General features: G+C 53.6%; 1 protein-coding gene across 1 annotated transcript in view; it reads left to right on the plus strand.

The window, feature by feature from the left end:
* Positions 1-4,985: 4,985 nt before the first annotated feature.
* Positions 4,986-23,265, plus strand: part of TFAP4 (transcription factor AP-4) — a 33,719-nt gene continuing 15,439 nt past the window's right edge. The window contains exon 1 of the mRNA XM_082643829.1: positions 4,986-5,074. The gene's annotated coding sequence lies outside the window, so the exon portion shown is untranslated. The remainder of the gene's footprint in view (positions 5,075-23,265) is intronic.

The following is a 23,265-nucleotide window of genomic DNA, read 5'->3' on the forward strand; positions in this document are numbered from 1 at the left end:
CTGCACCCTCAGCTCCCAGCGCGGTGCCAGCGGTTAGGAAGTGAAAGGAGTGGGTACACGCGAATGAGAAAGCCCCGCACCCGCACACGGCTAAGTTGATTTCTACCTCCTGAGATTTAACCCCAGACTCGCATTCTTAAGTGTGTTTTGTTTGGGCCAACCCAGAGCCCCCCCCCCCAATTATCTTCTTGCTGTCTGGTGGCAAATCTTGGTTCAAAAACAACCCTCCTGCTGTTGGCCAGCCCTGCCAGTTGGCCTTGAGGGGTCCAGGAGAGGAAAAGCATCCTCCGTAGGTGAGGCATCTGACTCTGGGCGTAATTTTGCCTTCATTCGTGTAGTTGATGCTGCAGTGCCCCGCCAGAGCCTGGGACGAGTGTGTCTTCATCACGCAGCATCCTCAGTGTGTGGCACAGTGCTTGGAACATAGTAGTTGCTCAGAACATGTTGTTCGTATGGACACAGCGTAGGTGCTCATTCCATCTTAACCGAATGTACATATGGTAGTGCTCATGCCTTTTGCATGAATGGACACATAATAGGTGCTGTGAGCTGTTATGTGGACACATAGTAGATGCTCATTATATTTCGGGCAAATGGATACATAGTAGGTTGCATGAATGGACACGTAATAGGTACTCACGACTGTTGCGTGAATAGACAGAGTAGGCGCTCATGAACTGTTGGGTGATACATGAAAGGCCAGTAGGCCTGGAAGGCAGCAATTTGGGGGGTAACCTCCCCTGCCCCCACCCCACCCCAGTTTCCCTCGTGTGGATAATGTGGAGTGAGGCCGGGTTAAACATTAGCTGGCGGATGATCCCTGGGGAAGGCCAGCTTCGGGACCTAGCGCCTTCTGGAAGGGGCTGTTAAGGGCCGACTGTCTGGGTCCGCCGACCCACCAGTGCGTGGAGAGGGGCGGAGACCCAAGGCCACAGAGCGCCCCCTTCCGGCATCCCGGATAGCAGCGATTTAGCCCGCAGAGCGGCCGTGAAGCCTGGGGCCTCACTTCGTCCCCCGTTGGCGCCGGGCTCCAGCCCCGAGGGAATGCAGGTGTATGGAAAAGAGGTACACAAGGGGCTAGTTTTATATTTGTTAAAAATGCTTATGTGGGCTTCCCTGGTGGCGCAGTGGTTGGGAGTCCGCCTGCCGATGCAGGGGACACGGGTTCGTGCCCCGGTCCGGGAGGATCCCACATGCCGCGGAGTGGCTGGGCCCGTGAGCCATGGCCGCTGGGCCTGCGCGTCCGGAGCCTGTGCTCCGCGGCAGGAGAGGCCACAACAGTGAGAGGCCCGCGTACCGGAAAAAAAAAAAAAAAAGCTTATGGAATGCTTACGGGATGCCAGGCACTGTGCGACAGTAGGGACAGAGAGTGAACAACCCCAGCCATCCTTGCCCTCCTGGGTCTCACAGTTCAGCGGGAACGGATTCAAGTGAACTCCAAAGGTCGGAGGGCCTTTCTTATTTGTTTTTCTACTCCCGTTTGTTTTCATGGACAAGCATGTTGCTCCCAGTGAGAACTCTGACTTGGGATTCCCATGTTTGGATAGTGAATAATAGTATCTTCCTTCTGAGGTTGATGTGAAGATTAAATGAGGTACATTCTCAATACACATTAGTGGTCACTACCAGGTTTCAAGCCTGACCCAACACTTTTCAATTCCAGGACCCAGCTGGGGTCCCCTTAGCTGCAAATAAACCCCTAAATTTGGCACCTGCAAATCCAACAAGAATGAGGAACTCTATATATATTAGCTTGGTGGAGTTGACCCAACCAGAAACCCCTGATTCCCAGCCAGACTAATCCTTCCTCTGTATGAGATGCTTTACTTTCATTATATTCACAACAACCCTGAGGGTGGGTCCTATTATTATTCCCATTTTGCAGAGAAAGAAACTGAGGCAGAGATTAAGTAATTTGGCTAAGGTCTTAGAAGCTAGTAGGAGGCATAGAACAGATTGCAGTCTCAGTCAATCTGATTCCAAAGCTTGTGTTATAACCCAGTACCTCCCTGGGACATCAGATAAGTGGCAGAATAGGGGTACGGGACATTTCAGAGGGCCAGTCTCTGAGAGGGTTTTTCACGGTATGCTTTTCTGGGAGGCAGCACCTGCTATAGCAGTTAGGCCAGGCGTGGCTTCCTCCTTCTCGGTGAAAGGTGGGTGAAGAGGGATGTCCTCTTCATAAATGCTTCATAAATATTGCTGTTATAGACTGAATGTTTGTGTCCTCCCCCAAATTCATATGTTGAAGCTCTACACACACACACACCCAAGTGTGATAATATTTGCACATGGGGCCTTTGGGAGGTAATTAGGTTTAAATAAGGTCATGAGGGTGGGGTCCCCATGATGGGTTCAGTGCCCTTACAAGAAAAGGAAGAAAGATTGGATCTCTTTCTCACTCTCTCTCTCCCTCCCCCTCTCCCTCCCATGTGAGGACACAGCAAGAAGGTGGCTGTCTGCAAGCAAGGAAGAGAATCCTCACCAGGAACTGAATCTGTAAGCACTTTGATCTTGGACTTCCAGCCTTTAGAACTGTGAGGAATAACATGTTGTTTAAGCTACCCAGTTTGTGGTATTTTGTTATAGGAGCCTGAGCTAGGGTAATTGCTAATATATTTGGGGGCTGAATCTGGTCCCCTAATCTTTCATCAATAAACATTTTTTTTTTTTTTTGGTCACTCTGTGCAGCTTGTGGGATCTTAGTTCCCCAACCAGGGATTGAACCTGGGCCCCAGCAGTGAAAGCGCCGAGTCCTAACCACTGGACTGCCAGGGAATTCCCAGTAAGCATTTATTGAACATCTCCTAGGTTCCCATTCATTCAACAGATGCTTATTAAATTGTTATCACGTGGTCATTCAACAACATTTATTGAGGGCCTACTGTGTGCTGGGCTAGCAAACCCAGCCAGGTCTCCAAGGAGATCTCTCAGTCTAGTGGGGACTCCTTACATCAGTACCCAGAGGGGACATGGCTTACTCATTCACACACACATACCTGCCCACTGCAAGGAGGGTTTCCTGCACAACATGATGCTTAGTAAGTAGCTTTTCAATTAACACACGATGCAAGGTCCAGCAGAAACTCAGCTGTATAAGTACGGTTCGGTTCCTGTCTTTCCAGAGCCTTTAATCTATTCTAGGGGCAGGAAGTGAATAATACAAGACAACACAGAGAAGTGAGCCTAAAGACCTATGTTACAGATGTAGGAGAGATGATAGGAACCGGGACAGATGAATGGCAGCAAATCCCAAACTCTAGCCCTTGACCTTAGCCAAGCATCGCATCTCTCTTAGTTTCACTATCTGTGAAATGGTGATCCTCATGCCTGTTATGGAGCTATGTGAGGCTCTACTGAGAGGGCACACAAAGGGCTCCCACCAATGCCGGGAGGGGAGAAAAAGAGTGCAGCAAATGGTAGCTATTATTGTTATTAATGAAGCCTGCAACCCACTGTGAGTGGGGGCCCAGGCACAAGGATGGAGCAATGGCAGGAGTGAGATCAGGGTGACATTAACCTTGAGCAGGCAGCCTGGGGAGATCTCTCCCTGTTGGTGCTGGCTTGCTGTGGCTGAGGGCTGGGGCTGACTATGGGTGGAGTGTTTATTCTGGGAATCAGCCCTGACTGTTCCTCACTCCCTGCTCCAGTGAGAAAGAAGGGCTTTGAGTCAGAACTGAGGGCCCTGCTGGGCCCAGCATGTATGACCCAGCCCACCTGCCAGCAGGGCCCCTGGCTGAGAATGCCCAGGGGCCAGCAGGGTCATTTGGGTTTGAGACACACTCTCCCGTGGGGACTCACCTGATACCTAGAGGGCCTGAAGTGCTCAGCTTTTGGAGTTCTGGAGGCTGAACTCTGGATGCCAGCCTGGAGTGAGTCTCCTGGGTTGAGGGGGTGAGGGAGGGGGAGATATTGGAGGTGGGGGTGTCTATGCTGTCTTCTCAGCCCCTAGCAGAGCCCCTGGCTCCTTCATCAGGGCCAGCTTCATGGACGTTCACCTGTGCAGTCGCACGAGCCTGACATTTAGCAGGGCCCATGCTTCGCTGAATGTTCTGCCGTTACTATCTTGAGATTCTTAATCATTTTTGAACACACTGTTCAAAACTGAACCAGTGCATTTTCATTTTGCACTGGGTCCGGCAAATTGTGCAGCCTGTCCTGCCCTCATGCTTTGGTTTCCCCCAGTCTGTACCTTTTCCCTTGAATGAGGCGTTCAGACCCACCCCTCAGCCACGCCCAGCCAGCCAGGAGTGCCTTAAGTAAGCCCATTTCCTGCAAGGGGTGGGGGGCAAGCACCTGCCCCTCCAACCTATTGGTACCTACCTTTCCGGAAAAAGCCCAAGGCCGGCTGTGTGGTGGTGGGTAAGTCACTCAACTTTCTGACCTTCTGGTTCTGACAATACTGTACTTAGCTGAGTTGGACTGTTGGGAGGGTTAAAATAGGTAGTTCACATAACATGCACAGTGCCTGGCACAGAGTAAGCGCTCAATAAATTAGAAGTATTATTATGTTTTAAAAATGAAGATTATTACAGGCGCTAACTTGGAGGGAAGGGTTAGCCCCATCCCTACGGACCTGCCCCAGGAAGGAGGAGCCGCCCCTCCCCTGACCCCGCCCCGCTGTCTTCCGAGGGAGGAGACCCCCCCCCCATCCCAGGCAGGGACGAGGGGGCGGAGGAGCGGGAGCGACACATTTTTGAGTCGTGACCAAGTGGAAACTCCCTCCCCAAGGCGGAAGCCGGGGGCGCCCCACTGGGGCCGGAGCCTCCGCAGAGGCGGGATCCGCAGCTTGGGGGGGCGGGGGGGGGCAGGGCGCCGCGGGGGACCCGGTCCCCGCCCCTCACAGCCTCATGAATATGAATGAGCCGGCGGGGGAGAGCAGAAGTGCGAGGCGGTCCCGACCCGGCTGGCTCCGCCCCCGCCTCGGGCCCGCGACCGGGGGCGTGGCCAGGCCGCAGACGCCCTGCCCCTCACACCCCGCGAGGGGCCTCCTTCCGGCCGGCGCGCCCCGGACGTGACCTCGCGGGCACGCGCCGGAGCCGCCCTGGGGGAGGTACCCGCACTCCTCTCGCAGGTAGGGCCGCCCTTTGTCCCCGGCGCCGCCCCCCGGAGTCCCGGTTCCCGCCACCAACCCCGGCCCGCGGCCCCAGCGCGCGCTGCTCCTCTTGCTCCGGCCCGGCCTGGCGGCCCCCAGGGCGAAATTTGGCCCCTGAACCAGGCTCCCAGGCGCTCCCGCAGCCGGGTAGACGAGATAGGAACCCTTCGTTCACTCCAGCGCGGGCACCCGGGGTGGAGAGGGCTGCAAAAGCCCTTCCCTCACAGGGCTTGTGCTCCAGGGCGAGAAGCCGGCGGGTTAATCAGTAGAATGTCCACTCTGTCGGATGAGTGTCAGGGTGAGGACAAAAGCGGGGGACGGACATCCACCAGGCGGCTAGGAGAGTCCTTGAGAAGGTGACTTTTGAGCGAAGTCCCGGAGGAAGCGAGGGAACAACCGGTGCCTGGGGGTGTTGGGGGCAGCCGGGCATTGAGGCCGGTGTGGCTGGAGTGGAGAGAGGGGCAGGAAGAAAGGACGGAATCATGCAGTAATGGCTTAGTGTTGAGCAGGTGCCCGGCAAAGTGTTAGGTGCTGTATGCTTATTATTTCCTTTAAGCCTCAGGACAGCCCAGACGTGGGCGCTACCATTGTGTGAGAGGAAATCAGGCTCAGGCAGGCTAAATAACTTGCCCAAGGTCACACAGCATTGGAGCCCAAGGAGACTGGCGTCATTGCTGAAACACCCAGGAGGCCCAGGGTAGGGTGACCTTGACCAAGTCAGGTCCTCTGTGCCGCGCCTCAGTTTCCTCCCAGAGTGCTAGAGGGAGAGGGTGTGACTGACCTCCTGAAGTGAAAGATGGGTGGGCAGGGTCCTTTTGCTGACCATCTGCCCAAAAGCCAGCTGGCTGTAATTCATACCCAGTAAATGGGGACCTGAAACCGAGCCTGAAATCAGTGCACAGAACAAGGGCGTAGCAGGAGCCTTCGAGGATGTCTGTTCTCTTGGGAGAGGCTTTTGTTGTCTGGGAAGCACTTGTCCCCCTTTCGGTTCTGGTGCAGGTACAAGTGGCTTTGGGGAGAGAGGGCAGAAGGCCCAGAGCCTGGAAGAGGCTGCTTCTGGGGGTGGTTGGGGGGGAGTCCGGTGCGGCTGAGTGCTCCAGAGCAGTAAAAAAGGTGGAGTCAGCCAGGCAGGCTGTGTGCCGGCCAGCAAGTGCAGAACAAGCAGAATCCCCCAAACATCCCTGTAAGTCTGGAGAGGTTCACACGCACACGCACACGCACAAACAAAAAACACATGAAACCCGCCCGTGTCTTCACCTGCAGCACATTCTCTGACCGCTGCGCAGACCAGAGGGTAAGAGCCTCAGGGCTACCGATCTGGCTCTGCTGGCCATGCTGACCGGTTCTCTGCTTTGGGAAGGGGGGAAAATGTTTTCGAGCTCCTGTGAAGATCTGCTTGTGCCTCTGATCCCGAGAAGGGCTGTGGGTTTCTAATGGGGCAAGGATGGCGAGTCTTCTGCAATTTGTCCCTTCTGCATCCTGGCACAGCCTTCAGCCTTGGCCTTTGGGCTGTGGTGTGAAATGTGGCCCTGGGAGGGTTAGGGGTGCGACCCAGCCCCCTGTGTTGGAGTCTCCGGTCAGTCAGAGGTCCTGGTGGTACAGGACCACAGCAGAACTTACCGTCAGGCCTGTTTGGTAGATGCTCAGAAAGGTTAAGTGGTTTGCCTGAGCATGCACAGCTGTAAAAGAGCAGAGATGGGATCCTAGTCCAAACCATTTGACTGCAGAGCCCAAGCCCTGCCCCTCTGGGAGCTGATTCACCCCTGTAGAGGGGATACATTTCATGTTTGGCCTGGAGACCCCCCACACACACACACACATACTCTGTGGGGTTGTAGGGGTGGCAGACGGGATGATGACTGAAGGGGATGGAGACACTTTCTGCTTTTCTTCTCAGCCACGCCATCCCCAGACCTTGTCACCAGGCCTTTGTGTCTGGGTCAAATAGGTCAGTCCTTTCTCACGGTGGGACTGGTGCAGGTGGGGCCAGAGGCACCTTGGGGGGCGCCGGCAGAGGGCTTCCTCCTCATGAAGTTTGGTGGTCAGGTGAATGACTCTCAGTCTACCTGGGCGCCTAGGACCTCCTGTACACCCTGGCCTTTAACTAAGGGGGCAGCTGGAGTTCTGGTCACTGACCAGGTGGGCCAAGAGTGTGGGAGTGTCTGGGTGGAGGTCTAGAGGTCTGAGGCGGCACATGTGAGTCCTGAGACTCATGTGGATAAATGTGGATAGAATGCCGGAAAGAGGTGAGGGCTGGTCCCCTCAGGTGAGTCTCTGTGCATTGTCGCCTACTGAGCTGGTGATATCCTGAGCCTTACAGCGCCAGTGGATTCTCAAACTGAGAGACTTACTGAACCGGTAAGTCCAGGGTGGGGCCTGGGGATCTGCATTTTTAACAAGCTCCAGATGCATGTGGGCCTCTGACTAAACCTGGAAAACCACTGTCCTGGACTTCCCAGCCAGGCAGCTGTGAGAAACCCCTTCTAGCAAATCTGGAGCCTGGTGTGTGTAAATGCTTTCCACGACTGAATTTAAATGCATTCCACTCTCCGTTGGGGTGCTGTCATCAGCTGAGCTTCTCCCATGTTGAAAATAAATGATGGGGGGCTTCCCTGGTGGCGCAGTGGTTGAGAGTCCGCCTGCCGATGCAGGGGACACGGGTTCGTGCCCCGGTCCGGGAAGATCCCACATGCCGCGGAGTGGCTGGGCCCGTGAGCCATGGCCGCTGAGCCTGCGCATCCGGAGCCTGTGCTCCGCAATGGGAGAGGCCACAGCAGTGAGAGGCCCGCGTACCGCAAAAAAATAAAATAAAATAAGAAAATAAATGATGGACTCTCAAGCAATAGCCCTGCCTCCATCCCTCCCCAGCCAAGTTTCCCCAGAGAGCAGGCCACCCCATAACCTGCTCAGTGCTGAGCTGTCCCGAGCTGTCCCCTCGACAGCACTTCCTGTGGAGACCTCCTCCCAGCCGCCTCCGCAACAGCCTGTGCTCCTGCTCACCTGAAGCTCTCTGGGGTCTGCACTGCCTCTCTTGCCTGTGGTCCCCTAAAACCAGGTATTCCCTAGGGTTCCATCCTTGGGCCTTCTCGGCTTGTTGCTTTTCTCAGTTGCAGAGGCAAAAGTGAGGGGAACCCCATCTCTATTCAGGAGAGTGCCCCAAACTTACATCCAGCCTTCGGGGTGCACCAGGCCTACATTTTTGGGGGATAGCTTGATATCTCCCCTCAGTTAGCCCCCTGGAGCTCTTCGACTTCGACGTAGGCTCTTTGACTTGAGGGGAGTCTGGCCACACCTGTCACCCTAGAGTGGTCCAGCCGCTGTGGGTTCTGTCAGGCTCCTATGCCGCACACGCTGGTAGAGGAAAGAGTGTCCCTCTCAGTAGCCGGGCTTCCCTTCTGGACACTTCTGACTTCTTTTTGCTTTCCCTGATAAAACTCTTAGTACCGCCTCATCATCCTGACTCCCCTCATTGGTGTCTGTCCTAGTGCCCCAGGCTTGCAGCCTCGAGGTCTCTTTGCACCTTTTCTTCTCCCCCCGCCCCCCGCAAGGCATGGTCAACTTCTGCTTTGGCAGCATCTCTGGCGTCCCTCCATCCGTCCACCCGCTGTTAGGGGCCTCTGAGCTCCCCAGCGGCCTGCCCACTTTCTGAGAACCAGACTCTGAGCCCAGGGTCGTCAGTTGAACAGGCATGTCCGCCTCCAGACCAGCCCATCTGTCACCTGCTTGGAGGCTGCCCGGCTTCCCTCCATCTGTGTCAGGGGCCACGTGGCGTTGGGTCAGTGTCCCCCCCTGGAGTCAGGGGTCTTGGTTCAGATCCTGTTTTTTTGTTTTTTGGACACACTGCCTGGCTTTTGGGATCTTAGTTCCCCAGCCAGGGACGGAACCCAGGCCCCTGCAGTTGAAGCGTGGAGCCCCAACCACTGGTCCGCCAGGGGATTCCCCAGATCCTGGTTTTGCCATTCCCAGCATTCTAACTGGACAGATTCCTTGAGCCCCCAGAGTTCCTGTTTCCTGTCTATAATGTCAAAGCTGGTAATAATAGTCCTATCTCACAAGGTTCTTGTGAGGATTGACCTTACATGACCTCGTCTCTAGAAGTCCTTGGCATGGAATACTGCTTGATCTTTATCACCACGTTTAATCCTCAAAACCATGCTGTCAGGTAGGAAGTCACTGTCAGGCCCATTTTGTAGATGAGGCGGGGGAGGCTCAGAGAAGCCAAGTGATTGGCCCAAGGACACACAGCTACAAAGTAGCAGAAGTGGGCTTCAAGTGCAAACCAGTTCACCCAAGAGCCTGAGCTTCTAACCGCTAATCCCCTCTTTGGGTTCTCTTTCTTCATCTTCTGTTTATTCATTCACTCATTCGGCAAATTTTTTTTTTTAAGTTCTTTTTTTTTTTTTTGGCTGCGTTGGGTCTTCATTGCTGTGCGCGGGCTTTTCTCTAGTTGCGGCGAGCGGGGGCTACTCTTCGTTGTGGTGCGCGGGCTTCTCATTGCGGTGGCTTCTCTTGTTGTGGAGCACAGGCTCTAGGCGTGCGGGCTTCAGTAGTTGTGGCTCGCGGGCTCTAGAACGCACTCAGTAGGCGCGTGGGCTTAGTTGCTCCTCGGCATGTGGGATCTTCCCAGACCAAGGCTCGAACCCGTGTCCCCTGCATTGGCAGGCAGATTCTTAACAACTGTGCCACCAGGGAAGCCCTTGGCAATTATTTATGCTGAATGAGTGAATGAATGTGTGCCTACTATCTAGGGCAGTGAAGGAACAGAAGAAGCCCTGCCCTGTCTGTGAAGGTGCAGATAGGCTGAGATGCATGGGAGCTCCTGTAGGAAATTGCCCAAGGCCCCTCTTCCTCACTCTGCCCCGGGGTCACAGACCAGGACACCCCATCCCCCACCTCGCCTCCCCACTGCTCCTTGTACCTAAAGGCCTGCAGGCATTGGACTGGATTTGGGTTTGACCCTTGTGAAGGAGGAGGTGGATCATAGCAGGACCTGCTGTAGGGCTTGTAAGCCTTAGAATCTCCAGGGGGTGGGGGCAGTGCAGGCATGAAAGGAATGAGGGTGCAGTTGGGTACCCCGTGAGATACCACTTCAACCCAGCAGATGGCAGTGACAAAAAAGGAGGGGCAATAACAAGCGTTGAGGAGAAGAGGGAGGAATTGGAACCCGCTCCCACTGCCCGTGGGCATGTCAGGTGGTGCAGGCGCTGGCAGTTCTTCAGCATAGTCACCATTTGACCTGGCGATTCCACTCCCAGGTGTGCACCCCAGAGAAATGAAAACACATGTCCATGCAAAAACTCGTACGCGGATGTTCACAGCAGCATTATTCACAACAGCCAAAAGGTGGAAACAACCCAAAGGTCCATCAGCGGATGAATGGATAAACAAATTGTGGTCTGTCCACACAATGGAATATTACTCAGGCATGAAAAGGAATGAAGTACTGACACAGGCTACCACGTGGATGAACTTCGCAAATGTGATGCTCAGTGAAAGAAGCCAGACACAAAAGGCCACATATTGTATGGTTCCATTTCTAGGAAATGTTCAGAATAGGCCAGTCCCTAGACAGAAAGTAGATGTGTGGTTGCCAGGGGCTGGGGGCAGAAGGGTGTGGATGTAACTGGTAAGCAGTGCAGGGTTTCTTTGAGGGTAGTAAAAATATTCTAAAATTGATTGTGGTGAGGGTTGCACTACATTGAAATACTGAAAACCATTGAATTGTATACGTTAAAATGGTAAATTGTATACTATGTGAATTATATCTCAATAAAGCTTTTATTAAAAATAATATTAGCCAGACACCCCTGCATTAATGCTGACAGAAGGCGCGAGCACAAGGACTCAAAAACTTGCTGAGTGATCGGGGGACATTATTTGGGGTTGCTATGCTGTGGTTCTTGCGACAAGATCACCGAGAAGTGACCCTGTAGATAAGGTTTCCGTTCATCCTTTAGGCCTCAGCTTCCATGTGACTCCTGAGAGAGGCCCCCACAACCCTCCCTTTGTCCCTTGTCATCTGTCTCAGTCCCTTCTTTCTTTCCTTTAGAGCTGTGCCTGCACTTGGAACTATTTTCTCTCTGTGGACCTGATTCTGTCTGACTCTCTTGCTGGGCTGAGTTCCGTGAGGTCAGGGACTTGTCTCTATCTTGCTTGCTGCATAGTAGGTGCTCAGTAAATTCCTGCTGTGTGAATGAGCCGCATATACTGATAACAGCTGGGGGCGCCCAGGCTGGGGTCCGTGCTCGTGCTCGCTGCAGGGGACAGAGCCAGCAGGGCAGATCAGGGTGTCTCCCGGCCCCAGCGGCATTCTTTTTCCAGAATGTCTCTGGAAAGGAAGCCCAAAGCTTGGTCTGGCTGGGAAGAGGCGACTGGGGAGGGGAGCGGAGCGGGAGCTGGGGCCGGGCGGGCCTGGGGAGGAAGTCTGCAGCCCCAGGCTGCCGAGGGCGCGGTGTCTGTGTTTGCACCTTTGGAATGTGGCTGATTCACTCTGGGGGGAGCCAGGCAGCCACCACTGCCGCCTCAGATCCGACATCTGGAGGCTAAATTCCAGGAGGAGAGACCGAGTCTTGGAAGCAGATGTCAACTTTGAAGGTCAAACTGAGCGATGAGCCAGGGAGGAGGAGGATGAGAGGGTCCCACACTCCCCGCCCCCCCACCCCAGGATTCTTGGAGAGAGGTGAGGCCCCATCCCCAGCCTTGTCCCAGCTCCTAAGCTACCAGAGCCCCGAAGGGGACAGCGTGGGGCAGGGAAACAGTGTGAGCTCTGCAGTCAGACCTTCCTTCGGGGAGCTCATATAACTGCAAAGGCCGAGGGCCTAGCTGGTCCAGTGCTCAGCAATGGCCCTGGGACACTGGCTTGCATCTCCTGGCCCAGTGTCCTCTGTGTGGGTTTACTCTCGGGCCTTCGCTCCCCAAGGCCTGCGAACTCCTAGCCTGCCTCTCCCTGGGGCTCCAGCGAGACCCTAAGCTTGCCTCTTGTTGGCCCAGTTGGGGCCCAGCTCATCCTGGACACTGATGGGACGGGTCTGGGTCAGGAGCTCGCTGCAGTGCAGGGCCGATGCCCCAGGAGCCACACGGAGAAAGTGGGAGTGGGAGGGGTCCCCCAAAAGAGCCAGTGCCAGGGGGTGGGCAGAAACAGCACTCTGCTGAGCTCCCACAGAACTGCCTCCTGGGGCTTGTGCCAGGCACTGTGCTTGGCTTTATGGCTCTTACCTACTGGGGTGTCCCACTGGCTAAATTCCTTAAGCTCTCAGAAGCTCATTTTCTTCATCTATGAAATCTCATAGGATTCTTTTTGGGATTGACTGAGACAATGCTTGCAAATCCCTTGGCACCTGCCTGGCCTGGAGAAGGTTCTATGCTAACTAGCCTAGGTCCCTTTCTCTTCCCTGTATCTAGGTGCTGTGTGATATGGCCTGTGGGCTGAAAGGATGATGGGTGCGTGTGTGTGTGTGTGTGTGTGTATGCGTGCGTGTGTGCACGCCCCTTTCTCTCCTCCAAGGAGCTTCTCCCAGGAGAGAGTTAGGGACTACTTGGGACAGAGGATGGAGGCAGGAGGGACGGGAAAGGGGTAGAGGGAGCAGCGGGTGGGCCTCACCTGTGAGCCTGCAGGCTCAGGCCTGCCTCTGGGAGTCGCCTCCATGTGCCCTCAGCTCCACCTGGGGCTGGAGGAGGGGCCCAGCCTCTATTCCTGGGAGTGGCTGCCTCTTTCCCTCCCGTGCCACAGCATAAGCCTGGTCGTTTGACATGGGGGTGTGTGGGGGGGTGGTTAGGTGGTGAAGGGCCTGACCCAGGCTTGCCCATCTCCTATATTCTCTCTCTTGGAACCCTGGAACCTGGGGGGTGGCTCAGAAGAGGAAACTCGGTGCCCAGAGTGGTCCGAACCTCCTAGACACCTCCCGGAAACCTAGAGCTTCTGGGAGGGTGGAGGGCCAGCCTCTTGTAAGCTTTCTGCAACCATTTGTGAACTGAAGTAAAGCCCCTCCCAGAATCTGCTCTGGGCACAGGGAGTGCTCCAAGGAGTGTCCCCCGTCTTCCCCCAGGGCTCAACACCCTCCACTCCTGCCAGCCCTGCCTGCCAGCATCCCTCTGGGATGCCACACATCTGTGGGTGCCTGCTCATCCCCACCAAACCACCCACATCCTCTGACTCGTAGCCCAAATGCCACCTCGTTGGATTCCTGACAAGACTCCCGCAATCAAGGTTATTCTCCTCTGGACGTGGTGGGGTCGGTACCTCTGTGCGGAGCTTATCTCCACATCAGCCAGCGTGGCGAGTGGGGGCTCCTGCATCGGTCACTCGTTCACGTCCTGCACGCCCTGATCGTGACTCTACGACAGTTGTCACAGGCTGCTGGGACCAGGCTGCCCGGCTCTCTTCTGGGTGTCACACATTTTTTGATGTGTTCACCTGGTCTCTTCCATTAAATGACAGACTCTCTGAAGTTGAAGGACATAGTAACAGTAACGAGAGCTACGTTTTCTGAGCTCTTACTACGTGCTTTTTAAAAATTGAGGTAGAGTTCACATCCCGTAAAATTCACCCCTTTAAACTAATACAATTCAGTGGGTTTTAGTATATCCACAGAGTTGTGCATCCATCTCCACCATCTAATTCCAGAACATTTTCATCATCCCCCAAAAGGAACCCCAGGAGATTCATCAATTGTAAGAAATGTACCATTTACATGGGGGATTTGATAGTGGGGGCAGGGGGTGTATGGAAAATCTCTGAACCTTTGCTCAGTATTGCTTAAAAACTTAAAACTACTGAACTTAGGGAATTCCCTGGCGGTCCAGTAGTTAAGACTCCGTGCTTCCACTGCAGGCGGCGCAGGATCGATCCCTGGTCAAGGAACTAAGAGGTGCGGCCAAAAAACAACAAAAAAAAACCTACTGAACTTAAAACTGCCTTAAAAAATAAAATCGATTTTGGGAATTCCCTGGCGGTCCAGTGGTTGAGACTCCGCGCTTTCACTGCCAAGGGCCTGGGTTCAATCCCTGGTCGGGGAACTAAGCTCTCAAAAGCCGTGCAGTGCGGCCAAAAAAAAAAAAAAATTGATTTAGAAACAAAACAAAAAAGAACCCTGAACCCATTAGTAATCACTCCCCATTCCTCCCCTCCCCACCACAGCCACTGGCAATCACCCGTCTGCTTTCTGACACTACAGATTTGCCTGTTCCGGACATTTCATATATTGGGTTGGCTAAAAAGTTCATTTGATTTTAAGTAGAAATAAAAGACATTTTTCATTTCCACTAAGAACTTTATTGAACAGCGAATTCATTAACCAAACGAACTTTTTGGCCACCCCAATAAATAGAGTCCCACAATATGTGGTCCTTTGTGTCTGGCTTCTTTCACTGAGCATCATGTTTTCAAGGTTCATCCATGTTGTAGCCTGTGTCAGTGCTTCATTCCTTTTTATGGGTGAATAATATTCCACTATATGGATGGATCAGCATTTGTTTATCCATCCATCCATCAAAGGACATTTGGGTTGTTTCTACTTTTCATGAATAATGCTGCTATGAACATGCATGTACAAGTTTTTGTGAAGGTGAAGTTTTTCAATCTAAGTGCTTTTTGACAAATGACCCATTTAATCCTCACAGCAGCCCTCCGTGTTGGTGCTGGCATGATCCCCCTTCTGCAGGTGAGGAAAGCAAGGCTCAGAGAAGTGAGTCAGGGTCACACAAGGTCACAGCTGGAAGCTGTGGAGCTGGGACCTTCCTGCCTCCTGGCCAGCAGGCCCCAGTGGGGCCTACTACGGTGCTTCTGTACATTTTTAGCAGAGCCTTGCCCACCGCTCTTAGTTGCGGCACGCAGGATCTTCAATCTTCCTTGCGGCATGTGGGAACTTTAGTTGCATCATGAGGGCTCTTAGTTGCGGCATGCGGGCTTTTAGTTGCGGTATGTGGGATCCAGTTCCCCAACCAGGGATCGAACCTGGAGCGTGGAGCCCCAGCCACTGGACTACCAGGGAAGTCCCTCCCACAGTAAATGTTGCTAACTCTTCAAACAAGGGCCATGCAAACCTCAAGCCCCAGAAGTGCTCTGTGTTCTGTCAAGGTGAGTGGTCACCTGCTCAGTGGTGATCCTGTGGCTCCAGGGGGTGCATCTTAAGGGGTTACAGGAGGTCTCTACCACCATAGAATCATCATCCACAGATCCAGGCAGGACCAGGCCTTTCCCCTGCTTCCTCTGGATGCCGTTCTCACCACCTCACGGGGTACCAAGCCCCAAACATTACTGCCCCTTTTGTTCATCTGCAGCCTCTTTCCTGAGGTTCCTAGGCTGCCTTTCATCTCTTGCCTTCTTGGATTTGGTGCACAGCCCCGGGTCACCTGCCGGTGGACTTTGTTCCTTTTGCCTTCCTGGGAGCATGGCATGGTGGGTAATTGCTGTCAGACAAGCCCAGGTTCACTCTGGCTGTGTGGCTTTGGGCAAATTTCTGAACTTCTCTGAGCTTCTGTTTGCTCATCTGTATTGGGGGGGTGGGTCACACACACACACCCGCCAAAACTCTGATACAGCGGGTGTGGGTCTGACTAAAGGCAGGGAGATGAGGGTCTCCCGCGGTGCCCAGCACCTCACACACACTTGGGAAGTTGAGGTTGGTCCTCACGGCAGAGGCAGGCTGGCAGCGGGCCCAGGGAGGGAGCGGGGAGATTTGTGTGTCTCCCTGCCTTTGGAGCAGTGGGAGGCTCCCATGACTCAGTTCTGCCCGAGGGGGAAGTCAAGGCCAGACCTCTGAGGACGAGGGCCCGAGGGACCTCCCATCCTCCTCCCCACTCTGCCCTCTGCCTGTCTCCCCACCCAGTGCTTCCGGCAGTGCTGGGCAGGGCCCCACACATACATTCTCTGCTGGTCGCCTGGGCACGCCCTCCATCCCTTCCCCAGATCTGCAGCCCCGACTTGCTGCTCCATGGCCCAAGGGCTCAGACACTGGTCGTGACCGTGACCATGGACCATCTTGAGTGGGTGCCACAGCCCATGGCCTGAGGCAGTGATGTGGAGGGGACGTGGGCCGAGGATGGGAGGGCCTCTTCTGGCCGCTGGAGCCGAGCTGCAGGCTCCTGCCAGGGAAACCCTCTCTCCTTGCTGCTGCCGCGGTGGCTCAGCCTTTCCCAGCCCTGCCTCTCTCCTCCTGCTTCTCACATTTCAGCTTCTGAGTTACTGGCATCACAGCCTGCTGCCACTGCTGCTGTGGTCACTACACCAGACAGATGTTAACCCCCAGTGTGCTGGTGGGAGCAGCACAGCCACAAATGGGTGCAAGGTCTGGAGGTGTCGAGGGAGGAGAAAGCCGTCCTGAAACTGTCCTTTGCAGCAGTCAGGTTGCCCTGTGGAGAGCTTCTGTCACCTCCTTCCTCCCTGTCCGCCCAAACTTGAATCCAAAGCCTTCCCTGACTCCTAGGAGTTGCTCCTTCCCTTGGCTGTCTGGGCACTGACAGTCAACCACAGAACATGGGTTCCATATCACCGTGAACTTGACCTTGTCATTTCAGCAGACAGGGTTTTCTCCCTCCACATCCCTCAGCTCCCCTCTTGCACCTGGCCATACCTGGGCAGGGCCAGGCCACCGGGACCAGGGGAGCTCTCAGCCTGGAGGCTATTCTAGGGGCAGCAGCACAGGCTGTTGAAGGAGCCAGGTGCTGACACAGACTGGTCAGGTGACCTTGACAAGTCCCCAGGGTATAACAGGACTTAGGGGCCTGTAGTGAGGATAAAACGGGGAATGCAGGTAAAGCCGCCAGAGCAGCATCTGGCACACAGTGGCCCAGACCTCTCGTGCCTCCTGACACACTAGGGTTCTGAGCTCCCCTCCTCAGGGAGAGCTACTCCCATTTCCTGGCAGCTTCCCCCGTCACAGCCCACCCAGGTCTGCTTTCTCATCAGAGAAGGCCTGTGTCCCTCCCCTGGCCTGGCTGGTCCCAGCCTACCCTTTTCCATCCTCAAATGGGACTGGGTGTCCCGCCTTGTCACCCCGCCCCCGTTCACTCCTCCAGTGGGAGGAGAGCCCGCTGCCCAGAGGCACACTGGACAACCTCTCGAGCTCGGCAGCTCCCCAGCTGTCCTCATCCCGATTCCTCTCCTTCCTGCCTTTCTCCTGAACCCCAAATGCTCCCGGTTTCTCGTGGTGCCTCTGCTGACCCTTCGTCCTATCCAGCCACACCCCCTTGGTGCCTTGGCTGACTTACTCTCTTTTTATGTCGACCAGAGGCTCTGTCCTCCCCTTCCCCCTGCACCCCTGGTTAAAGGGCCCAGGCTGGGCATCATTAGGTCCCCCTTTACTGCTATGCTGTGCCCCAGGCTACTGGGCTGCCTGGTGGGATTGTTATAACCGCCTTGTCAGCTTACAATCAACTGAGGAAGTGGTCACTCAGCCATTTCTGTCTAAAACTGAAAGTCCAGCCAGGGTGGCCATTCGCTAAGTTGTTGTTTTTGGGGTTTTTTGCCACACCCAGTGGCCTGTGGGATCTTAGTTCCCCAACCAGGGATTGAACCTGGCCACGGCAGTGGGAGTGCCGAGTCCTAACCACTGGACTGCTGGGGAATTCCCTCACTGAGATTTTATAAAACTCAGTGGGATGCACCCAATCGAAGCAGATGGCCTGGTTCCTCCTTGTCTATGTGTTGAAAATCAGAGGGGCATTTCCCTGGAGGGACCCAAGACAGGGCGAGCTGGTGGAGGAAGAGGAGAGGAGAAGGCAGGAGCTCCCCCGCCATGGGCTGCAGTGTCAGGTCTGGAAACATGGGGGGCAGGACTAAAGGGGGGAACGGGGAACACGCCACAGGTGGACTCCAGTCCCCTTTCCAAGACCTCGCTTATGAGCAAAGTGAACCAGATCGGGCTGTTAGAACAAAGCAGGCATCCAGAGGTCAGGGCCTTTGGCACCTTGACAAGACTGGTGCCCCAGGATCTGCAGGGCCTTGGGGGTGTGGGGAGCTGGGCGGTCAGTCCTTCCACCCCAGTACCTGCCTTGGGTTCCTCCAATGTGCTCAGGCTCAGCTTGCACAAAAGCATCGTGTGTGCCAGGCTCCCCCTAGTGGTTGGGGGACCCCAGCCTTGTCGGCCCAGAGGTCTCCCTGTGACTAGGGTAAGAAAGGGGACCAAGGCATTGGGGGATATTGGGGTTTGCTCCAATCCACAGCAGAAGCGTCTGACCCCCATTCTGCCTTCCTGGGAGCATTCAGGATCCTCTCCCAGGCAGGGGCTTTTTGCTTCCATGGGGCCTCATCCCTGCTCCAATGGCTGGTATCCACAACCCTCCACCACCCTGCCCCACCTCAAGCAGGCTGGGGTTCCCCATATGCACGAGTATGCTGGAGCCTTAGAGGTCAACGGGGGCCCTAAAGGCCATCTGGTCCTTCTATCCACCACTCCTGGCATATTTGTGTAGAGGTAAAGCCTCAAAGTAGTGTTGGGGCCCTAGATTCTTCTTCAGGCTCCATCTCCAATTCTCTGTACATCCTGAGGGATGTTCCTTAACTTTCTGTGCTTCTCCTTCATGGTCCCCCCTCGGTGGTAGCAGAATTCTCCAATGACCCCCAATGACCTTTGCCCTCCTATACTCCTTCCCCTTGAGTGTGGGCGGAACCTGTGACTATGGCATCACTCCCGTGTTTAGATTATGTTATATGGCACAGTTGCCCTTGAGGTAGATTATCCAGGTGGGCCTGACCTAAGCACACAAGACCTTTAAAAGCAGAGTTTTCTCCAGCTGCTTGTGGAAAAGGAAATTAGAGAGATTCAAAGCGAGAGAGGGAATCAATGTGTGGGACCCTCTCTGTTCCTCAGATGGTGGGGCCACGGGACAAGGTCCTGAGGATGGTCTCCAGGAGCTGACAATTCACAAGACAACAGGACGTCAGTCCTACAGCTTCAAGGAACTGAATCCTGCCAACAAACTGACTTTGGAAGGGCATCCTAGCCCCTGATGAGATTGCAGCCCCGCTGACACCTCGATTTCACCCGGCAGGACTCTGAGCCGAGAGCCCAGCCATGCCACGCCTGGCGATGATAAACTGTGCTGTTTCAAGCCAATAAATTTATGGAAATTTGTTACACAGAAGCAGGAAATGAAGACATCATCTATCCAAGGAGAAGAACAGTATTCTTGACACACATGTAGGATAAAAGTTTAAAACTGAGAAAAATGCATCCCCCCTCCCAACGGGTGCTATGTAGAGTGGAAACCTGCCTCTGCCTCTGTGCTGACAGTCTTCCTGGCTGCAGTTTAAATCCACATTCTCAGGGTTCCCATCTCTCACCTGAACCTCCAAGCAGCCTCAGAGGAAGGCAGGTGTGTTCTGAGAAGGGCAGTGCTGATCGCACCATCAGGGCAGCCAGATCCCACTTTGGCTGAAGAAAGAAGCTCTGGAACCCTCTGCTGTAGGGGGTCCCTGTGATTTCTGGGGCTCCCAGGACTTCTGGACATCTTTAGGGTCAATAAAGCTGTTTTTAACCTAACAGCTTTATTTGGGCTTCCCTGGTGGCACAGTAGTTAAGAATCTGCCTGCCAATGCAGAGGACGTGGGTCCCAGCCCTGGTCCGGAAAGATCCCACATGCCACAGAGCAACTAAGCCCAGGCACCACAACTACTGAGCCTGCGCTCTAGAGCCCACGAGCCACAACTACAGAAGCCCCGTGAGCCTAGAGCCCGTGCTCCGCAACAAGAGAAGCCAACACAATGAGAAGCCCGCGCACCGCAACGAAGAGTAGCCCCTGCTCGCTGCATCTAGAGAAAGCCCGCGCTCAGCAACGAAGACCTAGCGCAGCCAAAAACAAAAACAAAAAACAAACAAAAAAACTCAACATAACAGCTTTATTAGATATAATTCACATACCATATAATCCACCCATCTAAAGTGTAAAATTAAGTGGGGTTTTTTTGTACAATCAACTTTGTAACCATCACCACAATCAATTTGAGAACATTTTTATCACCCCCCAAAAGAAACCCCATACCCACTAGCACCCACTCCCCATTTCCCTCTGACTACCCCTCATTCCTTGGCAACCACTAATCTACTTTCTACCTCGGTGGATTTGCCTATTCTGGACATTTTATAGAAACGGAATCATACAATATGTAGCCTTCTGTGTTTGGCTTCTTTCACTGAGCATCATGTTGTCAAGGTTCATCCACATTGTGTCATGTATTCGTACTTCATCTGTTTTTATGCTAAGTAATACTCCATTGTATGGATAGACCATGTTTTTTTTTTTTTTTTTAGACCATGGTTTTTTGATAGACCAGTCATCAATAAAGCCTACTGCTGACTCTCATTCACTCCTCCCACCTGGAATTTGGGGGTGGGGTTGGGGGAAGGGGAGCAATGGGGAATTTTGGGGAGGGGGGCTGATTGGGCTTGGGTTTGACAACATAGAGGAAGGAAAGCCGGGTTTTCAGGTGTCCCAGGCCACACTGCTGTCCCTGGCTCTTTCCCCCAGGCCGAGCCAGCCCCTTCTCCACACCCGCTTTCCAAAGCAGTGTCTGATCAGGGTCTCCAGCCCCAGAGTCCTGCTGCAGGTGGGCTGGCTCTCTGCCAACTCAGTACATGATAATCTGCATTTCTAACACCGATCATCCATGGGCAGTTATTTGATGACAGTCTTCACAGAACCTCCCCTTTTAAAGGGCAAACTATCTGCAGGCTGATTTTCACACTCGGATCCTACTTGGGAGTGTCTTGACTGTAAAGGAGAGGAGCCCCACATTCAACAGAAAAGAACCTTACAACACGCCTGCTTCCTTTCACTGTGACAAGTTTTTGGTTCCTTTGTCTTTAAAAAAAAAAATTTGGCTGCGCCACACAGCATATGCAACCTTAGTTCCCTGACCAGGGATCGAACCCATGCCCCCTGCATTGGAAGGTGGATTCTTAACCACTGGGCCGCCAGGGAAGTCCCATCACTGTGACAAGTTTGGGCAGGGAAGGGGGAAAGCTTGGCTTCTCCTGTGTCCCTCCCCTGCACATCACCAAACCCTGTCATTGTCCCTGGGCCCACTCAGATGTCTCTGGCCACTGCCGCCCGTGGCAACTCAGTACCAGTGATAATAAGAAATACCACTTATTAATGCTACGATATGCCAGGCGTGTCGGCGACTTCACGTGACAGCCTGCAAGCTAGGTGCTATACGGCCTCTGTTTTACAGACCGGGAAGCTGAGTCAGGATAAGGAACTCGCCTGCAGTCACCCTGTTAACACCTGGAGCTGGGGTTCGGGCAGAACCTAGATTCTGAATCACACTGCATGGCCTCAAATCCTTTCTGGAAGTCTGTTGTCCGAAGAGCAGGGAGTGTGTGTAGACAGAGAGGTCTGAGGACTGTGGCCCTGGGATATCTTGGATGCCAAGCAGAAAAGAACTTCAAGAAGTTCAGGTAGGGAACTCTGTGGTGGTCCAGTGGTTAGGATTCCGAGCTTCCACTGTTAGGGGTCCGGGTTTAATCCCTGCTTGGGGAACTTAAAAAAAAAAAAAAGATCAGATACAGTGAAGACAGAAAACAGAGCTTCTTGGAGTCACCACTGAGAGCAGTTTTCATGGAGTACTGGCTCCGGATGGCGTGAGCAGGATGGGAGAGTGAGCATAAGTGCCCACTTCTGGGACAGGGAATTTTGCAGTCAAGGAGAGCAGCGTAAGGGTGGTAGCTGGAACGGGATGTATGATTGTGCTGTTTTTTTTTTTTTTGGCCGTGCCGAGGGGCTTGCAGGATCTTAGTTCCCAGACCAGGATCGAACCTGCGCCCTCGTCAGTGAAAGTGTGTCGTCTCAAACACTGGACCGCCAGGGAATTCCCTTTTGTTGTTGTTTTTAAATGGGAATAAAGACAGCTTGTTCTCGGTGTGGGAACGACCCAGTAGAGGGCACGAGGTAAGGATGCGGGGGCTGAGGGGCGGGACAGCTGCTGGAGAGACATCTTTGAAGAATTCACATGGAAGGTTTCTCCGTGCACGGACAGAGCGCGGACACGCATCCAGACACAGGTTAGGAGGCAGATTTCAGGTACAAGGAGGGAGGCAGAGGCGGTGACGGGAGCCTTTGGGAGGGAGGGAGATGGACCAGGGCAACACGAAGGGATCGCCAGCTGCACAAATGAGGATCTGTTCTGGCATTTAAAAGTGAGTTGGTGGGATTTCCTTTTCCCAGCGCTGTTCAGCTCCAGGGCTGGGGCAAGGCAGGTGGGGGTTAGACTCACAAGGGAGCATGCACGCAAGATGATTATATTGGTGGGCTGTGAAATCTAAGCTGGCAAAGGAGCAAAGTGAGAAGATAAGGGGCTTGCAGCACCCCCCAGATCAATGGGGTCAGGCAAACTGCAGCCCACGGCTCAAATCCAGCCCACTGACCATTTTTTTTTATACTTAAAAAAAAAGAAAATTTATTTATTTATTTGGCTGCACCGGGTCTTAGTTGCGGCACGCGGGATCTTTTTAGTTGTGGCATGTGAGATCTTTTAGTTGCGGCATGGGAGCTCTTAGTTGAGGCATATGGAATCTAATTCCCTGACCAGGGGTCATACCTGGGCCCCCTGCATTGGGAGTGCAGAGGCTTAGCCACTGGACCACCAAGAAAGTCCCCCACTGACCATTTTTTTAAAACTTTTTTTTATTGTGGTCAAAAACATATAAAATTTGCCATTTTAAAGTGCACAATTCAGTTGCGTTAATTACATTCACAGTGTTGTGCAACCATCACCACTATTTCCAAAAGTTTCCATCACCCGAAACAGAAACTCCATACCCATTAAGCAATAACTCTCCATCTCCCCTCCCCCCAGCCCTTGGTAACCTCTAATCTACTTTCTGTCTCAATGAATTTGCCTACTAGATATTTCATGTAAGTGGAATCATACAACATGTGACTTTTTGTATCTGGCTTTTTTCACTTAGCATCGTGTTTTCAAGGTTCAGCCATGCTATAGTATATATCAGAACTTCATTCCTTTTTAAAAATTTTTATTATTTATTTATTTGGTTGTGCTGGGTCTTAGTTGTGGCAGGCTCCTTAGTTGCGGCAGGGAAATCTTAGTTGCGGCACGCATGTGGGATATAGTTCCCTGACCAGAGAAGGAACCCGGGACCCCTGCATTGGGAGCACGGAATCTTAACCACTGCGCCACCAAGGAAGTCCCAGAACTTCATTCCTTTTTAAGG

This window comes from Mesoplodon mirus (genome assembly GCF_964341445.2).
Source record: "Mesoplodon mirus genome assembly, chromosome: 15".
NCBI classification, from domain to species: domain Eukaryota; kingdom Metazoa; phylum Chordata; class Mammalia; order Artiodactyla; family Ziphiidae; genus Mesoplodon; species Mesoplodon mirus.